This window comes from Phascolarctos cinereus, unplaced genomic scaffold (assembly GCF_003287225.1).
Source record: "Phascolarctos cinereus isolate Bilbo 61053 unplaced genomic scaffold, phaCin_HiC Scaffold_8;HRSCAF=390, whole genome shotgun sequence".
NCBI classification, from domain to species: Eukaryota; Metazoa; Chordata; class Mammalia; order Diprotodontia; family Phascolarctidae; genus Phascolarctos; species Phascolarctos cinereus.
Genome location: NW_027556291.1, coordinates 69,076,507 through 69,089,420, shown reverse-complemented (window position 1 = coordinate 69,089,420; position 12,914 = coordinate 69,076,507). Strand labels below are relative to the sequence as shown.

At 40.1% G+C, this 12,914-nt stretch overlaps 1 protein-coding gene across 1 annotated transcript in view; it reads right to left on the bottom strand.

Moving 5' to 3' along the window:
• Window positions 1-12,914, bottom strand: part of MECP2 (methyl-CpG binding protein 2) — an 87,438-nt gene that overhangs the window by 39,470 nt on the left and 35,054 nt on the right. The window lies entirely within an intron of this gene.

Here is a 12,914-nt window from a genome sequence, read left to right as displayed (position 1 = left end):
CTGCATTCAGACTCCATGGTTCTTTTTCTGGACGTGGATAGCATTTTCCATCATGAATCTTTTCATGAATCTTTTGAGGTTGTCTTAGATCCTTGCATTGCTGAGAAGAGCTAAGTCTATCAAAGTCAGTCCTCTCACAATGTGGCTATTACTGTGTACAATGTTCTCCTGGTTCTGCTCATTTCACTCAGTATCAGTTCATATAAGTCTTTCCAAGTTTTTCTGAAGTCTGCCTGCTCATCATTTCTTACAGCACAATAGTATTCCATTACATTCATATACCACAACTTGTTTAGCCATTCGTCAGTTGATGGGCATCCCCTCAAGTTCCAATTCTTTGCCATACCAGAAAGAGCTGCTATAAATATTTTTGTACAAGGCCTTTTCCTGTTTTTATGATCTCTTTGGGATACAGCCCTAGAAGTGCTATTGCTGGGTCAAAGAGTATGCACAATTTTATAGCCCTTTGGGCATAGTTCCAAATTGCTCTTCAGAACGGCTGGATCAGTTCACAACTCCACCAACAATGCATTAGTGTTCCAATTTTCCCACATCTTCTCTAACATTTATCATTTTCCTGTTTTGTCATGTTGGCCAATCTGATAGGTGTGAGGTGGTACCTCAGAGTTGTTTTGATTTGCATTTCTCTAATCAATAGTGATTTAGAGCATAAAAAAATGAATGTTAAAAATTGTTTTTACATATAACCGAAAAAATCTTAAAAAACTATTTAAATGTATAATTAAAATTGTAACTAAAGCAACTATATTACAAAAAGAGTATCTCCAGTGCTCTGGTTAAAAAAGCCACAAAAACAAAATAAATACCACTGGTGGGGTTTGGGAACAGCCAGTGGATCCTGGGGGGGGGGCACGAGAAACAAAAGAAAAACCCCAAACCCCAACCTATTATTTTAAAAAGAATAGCACATGATCCAAACAAGGAGTTGGCTAACCATCTACACTCAAAGCCCTTTCACACAATTATAAGCTCTGAATGTGGAAGTCCTGAAAACCATCCAGCAATGAAGTTCACAGAGCTGAGCAATTTGCTACTTGGAAAAAGGCCACGTATCTGATAGGATGCTAAACACTGACAGAGAAAAGAAGAACAGCTCTAGTGCCACACTATCTAGGGTATGAACATAAATAGAGAACAAAAAGCAACACTAGGCTGCTAAGTTCTTTAATTATATTATCTCTCTAAGATAAAACAACTCAGGGCAAGCTTTAATGTTCAGAATCGGCCATTTCAGAATTTTTGTGAGAGTGCATTCTGAGAAAATTGCAAATGGAACATGTGGTTCCTTCACCAGGATAGTACTAATTTGGCAGTGAAAGGGGGTCAGGCCATGTACCACCAATCACCACCATATAAAAGAATCAGTCACCAAACCATTAATCACTTAAAGGACTGTGATCCATCTGAACTGGTTTAACTCTACAAACATATGATAGAACTCTAGTTTGATCCACTATAACATGCCTTTGCTTGAAGACTTCTAGTGAGAGGGAACCTAGAATGGTGTGGATGAAAACAGACATTCAGAATCAAGTTCTGCTACTTACTACCATTAGGATGATGGCTTCAATTTCAAATACTCTAAAGCTAGGACCTCATTAACCTCCACTCCACTTTTTGTTAGTAAGTTCCACATGTTCCCCTGAGTTTTGCCCTGTGGGGCCAAACAAAAGAAGTCTAATACCTTATCTATATCAGTGGTCTCCAAATTGGAGGCCAGAGCTCCTGGGGTTATAGCCTAATCCCAAGGGGCATAATTCCACTTCACCCACAATAGCCTATCAGTGGGGCTTGTCTATCATACAACCATACCTCCCCTAATAGCCTAATTCTGCTCCCCCATCCTCTCTTCCTCCAGGTGTAGTTATAACCTAAAAACTACCTGGGTACACCTTCCCTCCTTTACCCCAGATCACCTCGTGGGTGTGAAAGACAAACTTCAGAAGGTAGGTTTTAGGTACTGGAAAAGTGACTGGTAAATAAAAGCCCATTCCATCTTTTTCATTTTGGATGGGACAGGATGAACACACAGAGATGGGTTTTGATCTGCATTTCACTACATTAGCTCCTCTCCCTTCAACATATCCCTCTTCTGAATTGCCATTACTATCCTGAACACCACCATTCTTCCAGTCACACAGGTCCATAGCTTGAGTGGAATCTTTCACTCCTCATTCTCACTTACCCCAAAAAGTCGGTTATCAAATCCTGGGTTCCTAACTCCAAAACAACTCCCCTATCTGTTCTCTCCTCTCTACTCACAGAGACATCCTAGTTCAGGCCTTCATCATCTCTTAGCTGGACTATTACCAACAGTCTTTCCATCGGTCTTGCCTTAAATCTCTCCCCACTCTAAGCTACCCTTCATTCAACTGTGTAACTTGCCTAAGTGCAGGTCTGACCATGTGACTCCTGTGCTCAGTAAACTCTAAGACCAAATGTTATTTCAACTTTATCTGAATCTTTCATAATGTCCATGATAATTAGTATAGTACTACATATTCTGTATAAAACTTATAAATAAGTATATGCACACATATTTGTGATGTGTGCCAAAAAATTTTCTACTGAAAGGTATGGACAATCAAACTACACAACAGCCTTCCAAATACTTGAATAAAGCTATCATATCAACCCAAGATCACATTAGCATTTTCAAATACCAGATGTTGTTTTCTTTTCTTTTCTTTTTTTTGTTGTTATTTTAGGCAATGGGGTTAAGTGACTTGCCCAGGGTCACACAGCTAGTAAGTGTTATGTGTCTGAGGTGGATTTGAACTCAGGTCCTCCTGAATCCAGGGCTGGTGCTCTATTCACTGCGCCAGCTAGCTGCCCCTCAGATGTTGTTTTCAAAAATATTTTTGTTATCTTGTTTTCATATCACTTTCATTTCCAAATATACCCCTCCCCCCTGTACCCATCTAACAATCCTTTGTAACAAAGAATAGAGAAAAGGAGAAGTTTTGCAAAATCAACCCCACATCAACCAAATCTGAAAGCAAATTCAGTATTCCATACCCATAGGTCCTCCATCTCAGTAAAATATTTTTTCAACTATTCTCCTGGACCAAGCTCGGTCATTATAATTATACAAGAGTTTAATTTAGGTTTTTTGTCCTTTCCATTTACAGAGAGAGAGAGAGAGTGAGAGAGAGAGAGAGAGAGAGAGAGAGAGAGAGAGAGAGCGAGCACGCGCGCGTGTGTGTGTGTGTGTGTGTGTGTGTGTGTGTGTGTGTGTGTGTTTCAGCTGATGCTAGGCTGACTCAGAACATGTTACCTTAACCAGGAAAGACTGGATTGTGCTGGTTTCTTCATCTTTAGTTTTTTGTCAGTGGAGTGCTGGATTTCATGCCATAAACATGTTTCATTCCTCTTTTGTTCTGTGATTCTTAAGAATGGATGCTACTCTAAGGAAACAAACAAAATTTATAGCTCTCACACAGCACACCTCAATGACTGTTAAGAGACACTGCAGCTGCTGGTGGTGTGGGGAAGTCAAGCATTTCAAGGATTATTCAAGGTTATAAAGAAAAAGGATCAGTTGCACTGAAGTGCAAAGAAAAGTGTGGTCAAAACCGAAAAATATCAAGAACCAACAAAATATTGCTGCAAAACAGCTTAATTAAGCCTCCAAAAAATAAGCGAAGATTTTCAGAAGGACCTGATAGCTCGAGAAATTGTTATTAATTCCTCTATAGGGCAGCCTAAGCTTTAAGTTCGAAGAATAGTCAGATTATTAAAAAAAAATCAAACAAAAAACTCAAACAACTGCTGACCATTGTTAAGAAGAAAAAATACTTGTCATGGGCAGGATAATATGAAGATGAGAGTTATTAAAGATTTGAATAAAAGTAATTTTCATGAACAAAATTCACTTTTTCATTCAAGGCAATGTGAAAACCACTGGCAGAAGGGTCCAGGTAAGCTGTTAAGAGCTAGATATCTTCAGACCATAAAACACCTTTCCAAAATGTTGGGGATTTTTTTTACTTCCAGTAGGCCTGGAAATCTTATCCCTATTGAGGTACCAATGAACATGAAGAGAGAGAAGCAAAATTCTTCTGGAATTAGAGAAATTCCCAAATGGAGATGGATACTGCAATACAATCTTTCACCATGCCTCACATCAGGAAAGGTTAACAAGTGTATTCAAGAGATGGAGATAAACATGCTCCAAATGGCCTGGGAATTCATTTAATTTAAACCCCATCTATGCGCTCCCTGGGCAAGTCACTTAACCCCAATTGCCTCACCAAAAAGGGGGGGAAAAAGGGAAAGGAAAGAAAAGAAAATCTATGGGCTATAATTAAGGCTAGATTTGAAAAAAAAATGGACTTTTCAAAGGGATGTTTAATATTCAGTGTGATAAAAGTGTGGCTTCATGACTAAGAATGGGAGAAAACACGTCAAAATCTTGTGAATTCAATGCTAAATTATATAGAAATAAATAATTGCAGCAAAGGATGTGCATGTTAAAAGTTTTTTAAAGATGTAAAAAGTTACAAAATTTATTACATGTCAGTATATTTAATTATTTTACTATGTTCCAGTTAATTTGAACACAATTGTCCACTATTATAGTCCATGTGCATACTGTTTTCCTGGTTCAGCTTACTTCACTTTGCATCAGTTCACATATTTCTTCCCACATTTCTCAGAATTCTAATTATCATTTCTTAGATCACAGTAATATTCCATTACATCCTTGCACTATTTGTTTGGCTATTCCCCAATCAATCAACAACTATTTCTTAAGTGCCTATCACGTGCCAGGCAGTGTGCTGGGTGCTGGGTATGAAAATACAAAGAAAGAAACCATCTCTCTTTACAATAAGCTTGCATTCTATTGGGAGAGGCAACAAGTACATATAAAAATATATGCAGCATAAAAATAAAGTTGACAAATACATGTATACACACATATAGTTAAATACAAGACAATTATTCAACTAGTAGCTGAAGAGATCAGGAAAGGCTTCATGCAGAAGATGGTGTCTGACATGCACCTTAAAGGAAGACAAAGATTCTATAAGGTAGAGGAGAGGAGGGAGTGCATTCCAAGCATGGTAGTAGTCAGTGAAAAGGCATGGAGGCAGGAGACACAATATCAGGAGTGAGGAACAAAGTTGGGGACGAGGGGGTAGGGTGGAAGGCAGTAATATCCATGTAATAGCGGAAAGGTAGGTTGGGGCTAGGTTACGGAGGGCTTTAAAAGCTAGAGACAGGAATTTATACTTGAATCTAGGGGCAACAGAAAGTCACTGGAGCTGGCTGAATGGGGTAGTGATGAGATTAAATCTGTGTTTAAGGAAAACTATTTTGACAGCAGTACGTGAAATAGACTGGAATGGTGAAAGACTAAACAAGGAGACCAATTATGAGGCTGTGGCAATAATCTAGGAGAGAGGTGATGAGGGCCTAAACCAAGGTGGTAGCTCTGTGGGTAGAAATAGGGTCAGATGTAAGAGGTGTCATGAAGGTAGAAATAGCAAGATTTGTCAACTGATTAGATATGAGGTAAAGTGAGGAGTTGCCAAGATTATGAGCCTGAGACACCAGAAAGAGGTAAGTTTGGCATCTACTTTGCTTCCAGGTCTTACCTACTGCTATCTGTACTTGGTGCCTTCACTTCTGCTCCTCTCATTTTCTTAATCCTCTGCAATTTGGCTTCCAAATTTATCATGCAACTGAAATTGCCCTCTGCAAAGTTACCAACTATATCTTAAATGCCAACTCTAATAGCCTCTTCTCAATCTTCATCCTCCTTTAGTTCTGCAGCATCTGGCACTGTTGACCACCCTCTCTTCCTGAACATTCTTTTCTCTTTGAATTTTCTTGTTACTCCTTCCTGTCTTTCCAGTTTCCAAATTATGCCCACCAATGTTGGATGTAGTTACTTCATCTTGTTTCTGTGTCTTTGTACTGGCTGTTCCCCAAGCCTCTGTCCCGGGCTCCCTTCTCTTATTTCTCCACCTCTTCCCTTTGGGTGGTCTTATAAGCTCTCATGGGTTCAATGATCTCTATACAGATGACTCAGATCTATGGAGCTAGCCAGAATCTCTCTTCTGAGCTGCAGCTCTACTTCACTAGCTACCTGTTGGACACTTCTAAGTAGACACCCCAGGGGCATCTCAATCTCAACAAGTCTAATCTGGAACTTGTTATCTTCCCCCCAAACTCACTCCCTCTTCTGAACTTGCTTATTATTCTTGAAGGTTCCACAATCCTTCCAGTTACTGAGGTTTGAAAGCAGGGAATCATGTTTGACTTCTCATTTTGGCCCCGTAAATCCAATCCATGGCCAAACCATGTCCTTTTTTACTTTAACAACATCTCTTGTATACACCCCCCTTTTCTCCATCCACACAACTAAAACCCTAGTTCAGGACCTCATCATCTCTCACCTGGCCTACTGCAACAGCCCTAATTGATCTCCTGCCTCAAGGTTCTCCTCACTCTAAGCCACCTTCCACTCTACTGCCAAAATGATTTTCCTCAAGCGCAGATCTGACCATGTCTCCCTGTATCCCTATCCATTCCACTGATGTTATTACCTCCAGGATCAAATATAAAATCCTTCATTTGGCATTCAAAGTTCTTCAACACTTGGCCACTTCTTACCTCTCTCATCTTCTTACTATGTATGCCCTCTCCACATACTCTAAAATCAAGCTAAGCTGGCTTACTTGCTGTTCCTTTTACATGACACTCCATCTTCCCTTCCACTGGAGGCCTTTCTAATCTCCCCAGACGCTTGCTTTCTCTTTGGGGATTACCTTCCATCTAACTCTCTACTTACATTTTGTCTCTCCTGTTAGAATGGGAACTCCTTGAGAGCAGGCGCTAGTTTTGCGTCCCCTTCCTTTGGACTCACACAGCCATCATTCTAGTTCAGGTTCTCATTATCTATGACTTGGTCTACTTTGGCAGTAGCCTCCTAACTAATCACTTGACCTCCAGTTTCTTTCCCCACTACAATCAATCCTACACACAGCTACCAAAGCGGCTTTCCTAAAGTTCAGGTTTAGTCATGGTACCCTCCTGCTCAATAAACTCCAGTGGTTTTCTATGAACCCCAGGATCATATATAAACTCTGCGACATTCACAACTCTTCAAGACCTATTACTTTCCTATTTTTCTGCATTACTACTTTCCTCACATTCTATGATTCACCGATCTCACTGTTACACTCATGTGTGCATACATAGACACCAACATGATGCTCTGTCTCTCATCTCTGTGCCTTTGGACTGGCTGTCTCTCTTTTCTCCTTTGTTTCTTGGAATCGCTGGTTTCCTTCAAGACTCAGCTCAAGCACCACGTTCAACATGGAGCCTTGCTTAATCCCCTTGCTGCTACTGGACTCTCCTACAACTACCTGAATTTTGTATACGTTATCTACATAATTGTATATATTCACATTAAAATGTAAACTCTGTGAAGGTGTAGACTTCGTCTTCAGGGCAGGGGCCATTTTTGCCTTTCTTTGTATCCCTAGTACATAGTACAGTGCCTGGCATGTGATAGGCACTTAATAAATGCCTGTTTATTGACTGACAAGCCCTGTTCTGGTGCTGGGGATACAAAGATAGTCCCTGCCCTGAAGGAAGTTATATTCTACCACACACTGGATTCACAGACCATGACCTGAGGTCCCTCATATTCATCCTTTCCCTATTATTATGTTACTCATCTATGAGTACCCACAATGAGGCCTGTGTTCCCTAAGTCCTTCTACCCACAACCCCAAGGGCCCTAGCCACCTGACCCAGGGCTTCCTTGGGGCCAATTCCCACAAGATTTGAGGTCTACAACCCAGGAGTATCTTTTCTGGACACACTTGAGGGCCCCCCTAAAATCAAAGAGCCTGAGACTTCCTCCTCCCTCAGGGTTGCAAACTTTTTGCTTCTGCACATTAGACAAACCATAGGTTAGAAAATCAATTTCTTTGAATGTCTTAAATCACACCTGAATTTCCCAGACTTCTTTGTATATCCCATTTCTCACTGATTCCTTTCCTTTTTTTAAGTGTAGGGAGCAAAAAGTTAAGAGTATTGGGGACAAAAACTTTTCATTGATGGAATTGCAGATATAGTGAACTGAAATTTTAAAAGCAAATTTTGCTGAAGTTACTGAAACTTATATAAGCTACCTAGCAGAAAACACACTGAATCTTTCTATAATATTCAAAAGACTACTTTTTTACTTTAAGAACACTCAACGAACAAGCATTTATTAAGCATCTCCCATTCAGCAGGCACTGTACCTGGTGGTAGGAAGGCTTAGTTCTATCTGGGGAGACAGGCAGAAGGTGGTATTTGAGCTGAGATTTGAAGCAGTCAAGTAAGGACTCTGAGAGGTGCACATGAAAAGGGGCTGCATTCCAGGGATGGAGGTGGAAGATACAGTATTATGTGTGAGGAATAGCAAGAAGTACAGTTTAGCAATTCAGAGATCATTGGTAACTCCGGAAAGAGCAGCTTCAATTGAATGACAATGTCAGAAGGCAAACTGCAGAGATTTAAGGAGAGGAAAAGTAGAGGCACCCAACAGAGATACACATGGAGAAGGCCTTCTTAAAAAGTTTAGTCAGAAAAGAGAGATATAGAGAGAGATTAATGGGAGAGAGGTTTTTTTTTTTTTGTGAGGCAATTGGGGTTAAGTGATTTACCCAGAGTCACACAGCTAGTGAGTGTTATGTGTCTGAGGCCGAATTTGAACTCAGGTCCTCCTGACTACAGGGCCGGTGCTCTATCCACTGTACCACCTTGCTGCCCCAGGTTTTTTTTTTTTGAAAATGAATGGGGAGACATAGATATGCTAGTAGGCAGCATAGAAGTGGGAGTGGAGGGTGGAGGAAGTGGAAGAGGGAAAGACAGAAGGAAAAAGAAAAAGGGAGAGAGAGAGAGAGACTGAAGATTAGTGAGAGTGTGGATGACAGGAGGCAATCTTCTGGAGAAGATGAGATGGAATGGAATCACTTGTGCACGTAGAGGGGTTGGCCTTGACAAGGTGGGCTATCTCATTCATCATGTGATGGGTAAAGGAAGAGAGAGTGGTGGCAGGCATCTGAGTGATGTAAGATAAGTACAGGAGAAAAGGGACCATCAGCATATGGTCTCAATTTTTTCAGTGAAATATAAGGCAAGATTCTCAGCAGAATAGGCGGGGGTGGGGTGCCATGGGAAGTTTGAAGAGGGATAATAAGGTTTAGAAGATGTTGTGGTGAGATAATGAATCAATTAGGGAGGTGTAAAGCCTAGTCGAGATTATATAACAAATTTGTTGTGGTCTCAATCAGCAGGATTTCATGATTTTCTCCAGCTTTGTTTTGTAACACATAAATAGAAACAAAAACAGTGGGACAGTGGGAATATTTCAAGGCTGAGGCTTGGTAAAGCATGACCAGAGACAGGATAAAGGGGCAGTAGACTCAAGAGATGATAGTATAGACTTGAACTAGTTCATCAATGGGTCAAGATAAGGGAAGGAGAATGCAGGGGCAATGGCCCCAGTTAGTGCCCTCCAACAATTCATAATGATTTTACATTATTTATCTGTGTACGTGTTTTTAGTGTCTCAGCAGAGTATATGTTCTTTGAGTGCATTCTTTTTTTTTTGCTTAGGCAATTGAGGTTAAATGACTTGCCCAGGGTCACACAGCTAGTAAGCGTCATGTGCCTGAGACTGGATTTGAACTCACATCCTCCTGACTACACTTTGAGGGCATTCTCAGTGTAGGTACTTAATAAATGCTTGATGAATTGAAGAGATTCCTAAGTAAATACCTCCAGTTGCCTACAGAAATCTTAAAATGATCATGCTTCAAAAGAGAACATATAACATGTCCTGACAGTGACATGTCTCCTTTTCTTTCCTAGTGCTACACCCACATAAAAATGTACCTACTGTCAGCCTACGTAAGTACCAGGTTAAACTGTAAAGCACTTATAATAGTGCCTGGCACAAAGTGCCACGTAAATGTTGGTTATTAAAGTAGGAGGAGTAAGCATTATCGATAGGTAGATATAAAACATTTATTAAATACCTACTATGTACAAGGCACTATGTTAAGCACTGGGGTTATAAATAAAAGCAAGCAAGACAGCCCTTGCCCTCAAGGAGCTTACATTCTAGTGGAGGAGGACAATACTTTTATAAAAAGGAGGTAGAAAAGGGACAGTGGGAATACATGGTATGACTAGAGATGTTTAGGAACTACTGTGGAGACCTGGAACCAAAAAAAAAGATAAAATCAAAGCTGCCCTATCAAAGTACAGGGTGGCTCCATGAGGGAGCTCAATTTCCTGGTGAGGGAGGAACAGAGATGCTGATCTTCATAGAGACAGCATGGCTGGAAATGTTGACTGCCCTTCAGGGCTACCCACTATAACATACAATCAAGAAGGGCTAGAGTATGAACAGAAAGAAGTACTGAGTCACAGTAGAAAGAATATACTGGATGTGATGTTAGTGAGATGGTTCACATCCTAACTCTGATACTTACTGTCCATGTTACCCATGGCAAATTCTTCCCCTCTCTGGACTTGTTTCCTTCTCTGTAAAATGAGGCAGTTGGACTTGATGGCCTCTAAGATTTCTTCCAACTCGAAATCCATGATACCATGATTTGCTGTCTCTCCTACAGGCAGCTCACACATAGTTCTGGCTATCTGAGTATTTTAAACCTACTGCTATTCATTGGAGCAAAAAAATGTTATGGCCAGAGCATTAACAATTGAGTTCAGAATCTCTCGTAGCTATTCTCAGGGACACATTTTACATCCATGTGTGTATTTTTAGTGAGGCAATTGAGGTTAAGTGGCTTGCCCAGAGTCACACAGCTAGGAAGTATTATGTGCCTGAGGCTGGATTTGAATTCAGGTCCTCCTGACTCCAGGGCCAGTGCTCTATCCACTGCACCACCTAGCTGCCTCTACTGTGTATATTTTAAAAACTACTTAGAAAGGTTCAAGGACTGACACAAGAGCTGACATTTACACAGTGTTTTAAGGTTTTCAAAGACCTTTATGTACATCATTTTATTTGATGCGTATAACAACCCTGGGAAACAGGCACTCCATTTTGTAGGTGAGGAAACCCAGGCCTCTCCTGACTTAATCTACCCCAGATGTGCTTCTGGATTGTTATACTATAGTCTAGTCCCAGTTTTCCACTAACTTGCTGTGAGACGTTGCAACAAGTTGCTTTAACTACTTTAATTTTGCTCCTTGGAGAAATGATTGGTGGTTAGATATGACCTCTCATGTCTCTTTTGCTTCAATTCAATGATTCTGTGATTTCAAGGTTAAAATGCATTAAGTCCAAACGACCAAGAAAATTTCTAAGTGAAATGCCACTTGCAGTGCTATTTGTCATTCTGTTTTATCCAGGAGCTAATCAAGTCTCATCTTTGAGGTACAAGCAATGATTTGTGAATACTGGAATTACCAATGACGACAACATATAAAGGCTAAGGGTCATCTCTCTAACTGCACCCTTTAACCAAATGCAAACCTCAGGTAAGGGCCTGTCTTAAGAGAGGTACCTTCTCTTTTCTGGTGCCCAGCTATACACATGAGAACTTGTTTTCCTGGACCCAAATAGGTGGAGGACAAATCAAAGTGTGAAAGGGCAAAATCAAAGGAGAATATATGTGGCACACTAAAATGGAACTTAGAATTAATTTTCTCATATAAAGTGTCAGACAGTGGTTGCATATAGTTGTAGTACAGTGGAAAAAATACAGGATTTGGAGAAAACCAGGGTTCAAATGTTGGGCTCTGCTATTAACTCCCTGTGCGACCTTGGACAAGGCAACCTCTCTGGGTCTCAGCTTCCTCATCCGTAAAATAAAGGAACTGGACTAGATGATCTTTAAGATCTCTTCCAACCCTGAGCCTATGATCTGTAATACTATTAGGACTATTACTCAAGGATGTTATTAAATAAGCTATTGCAGGCTGCTTAGAAACTTAATCATCGTGTATAAAATTTTTTTTTAAATTTTCTCCCTCTAAACAAGAACTCACAAACTTTGGGAATGAAACCAGCTCAAGCTTGTATTCAGTTCTGTCAGGAGAACTGTATGGAATTCATTGACTCCCAAAGATGACAATTATTTTGTCCCAATTGCGGAAAAAGCCCTATGAGTAAAATACATGTCTTGCACCTGCTTGCCATCAGCACATGTTTACTGGGCACCTTGGAAGATGTTATGTATATACATGGGTGCATGTGTATGTGTGTGTATGTATACACCCACCCACCCACATATATAATACACACACCCACATACACAGAGCTATGAAGACGTCCTTATCCTTTTGTGAAAAGAAGACCATAATTAATTTCTGTCATGCTCCAAAGTGAAGTTCAAGTGAGCTATAGCTGCTGGCTGTTCTGTGGTTTCTGTTACATAGGCATTGTTGGTGTTCTAGCAAATAGTGACAAGTAGGTGGATCCACAACATAAATCTAACTCATAATAATGCATCAATGACTTAATTCCACTGAATGTATGTACTAGCTTGCTTCTTCCTTCCACCCAAAATTCTCCCAACATTTAAAAAATATCCTTTCTGTGTTGCAAGCTCAGTTATAAAACATGTGATTGGGTCAATGTGACTCTGGAAACAGCAAGTTTAAAAAAAAAAAGTTCCAATAATGAGGGGTTGGCCAAGTATGGAAGGAATTTCTAGGTCAAGAGAACAAAAGCCAAGTGTCACTCTTAAAGGTTAAGGACATGGTAAAGAAAACTTTTTTTTTTAAGTTTTGATTCCATTTCATTTTTAAGACGCTGCCAATACAAAATGAAATTGGTTTTATAGTTCTGCTTACACCATGTTAAGGTAAACTTTTTCTTTTTACATTAAGACCATAGCTCATATTGC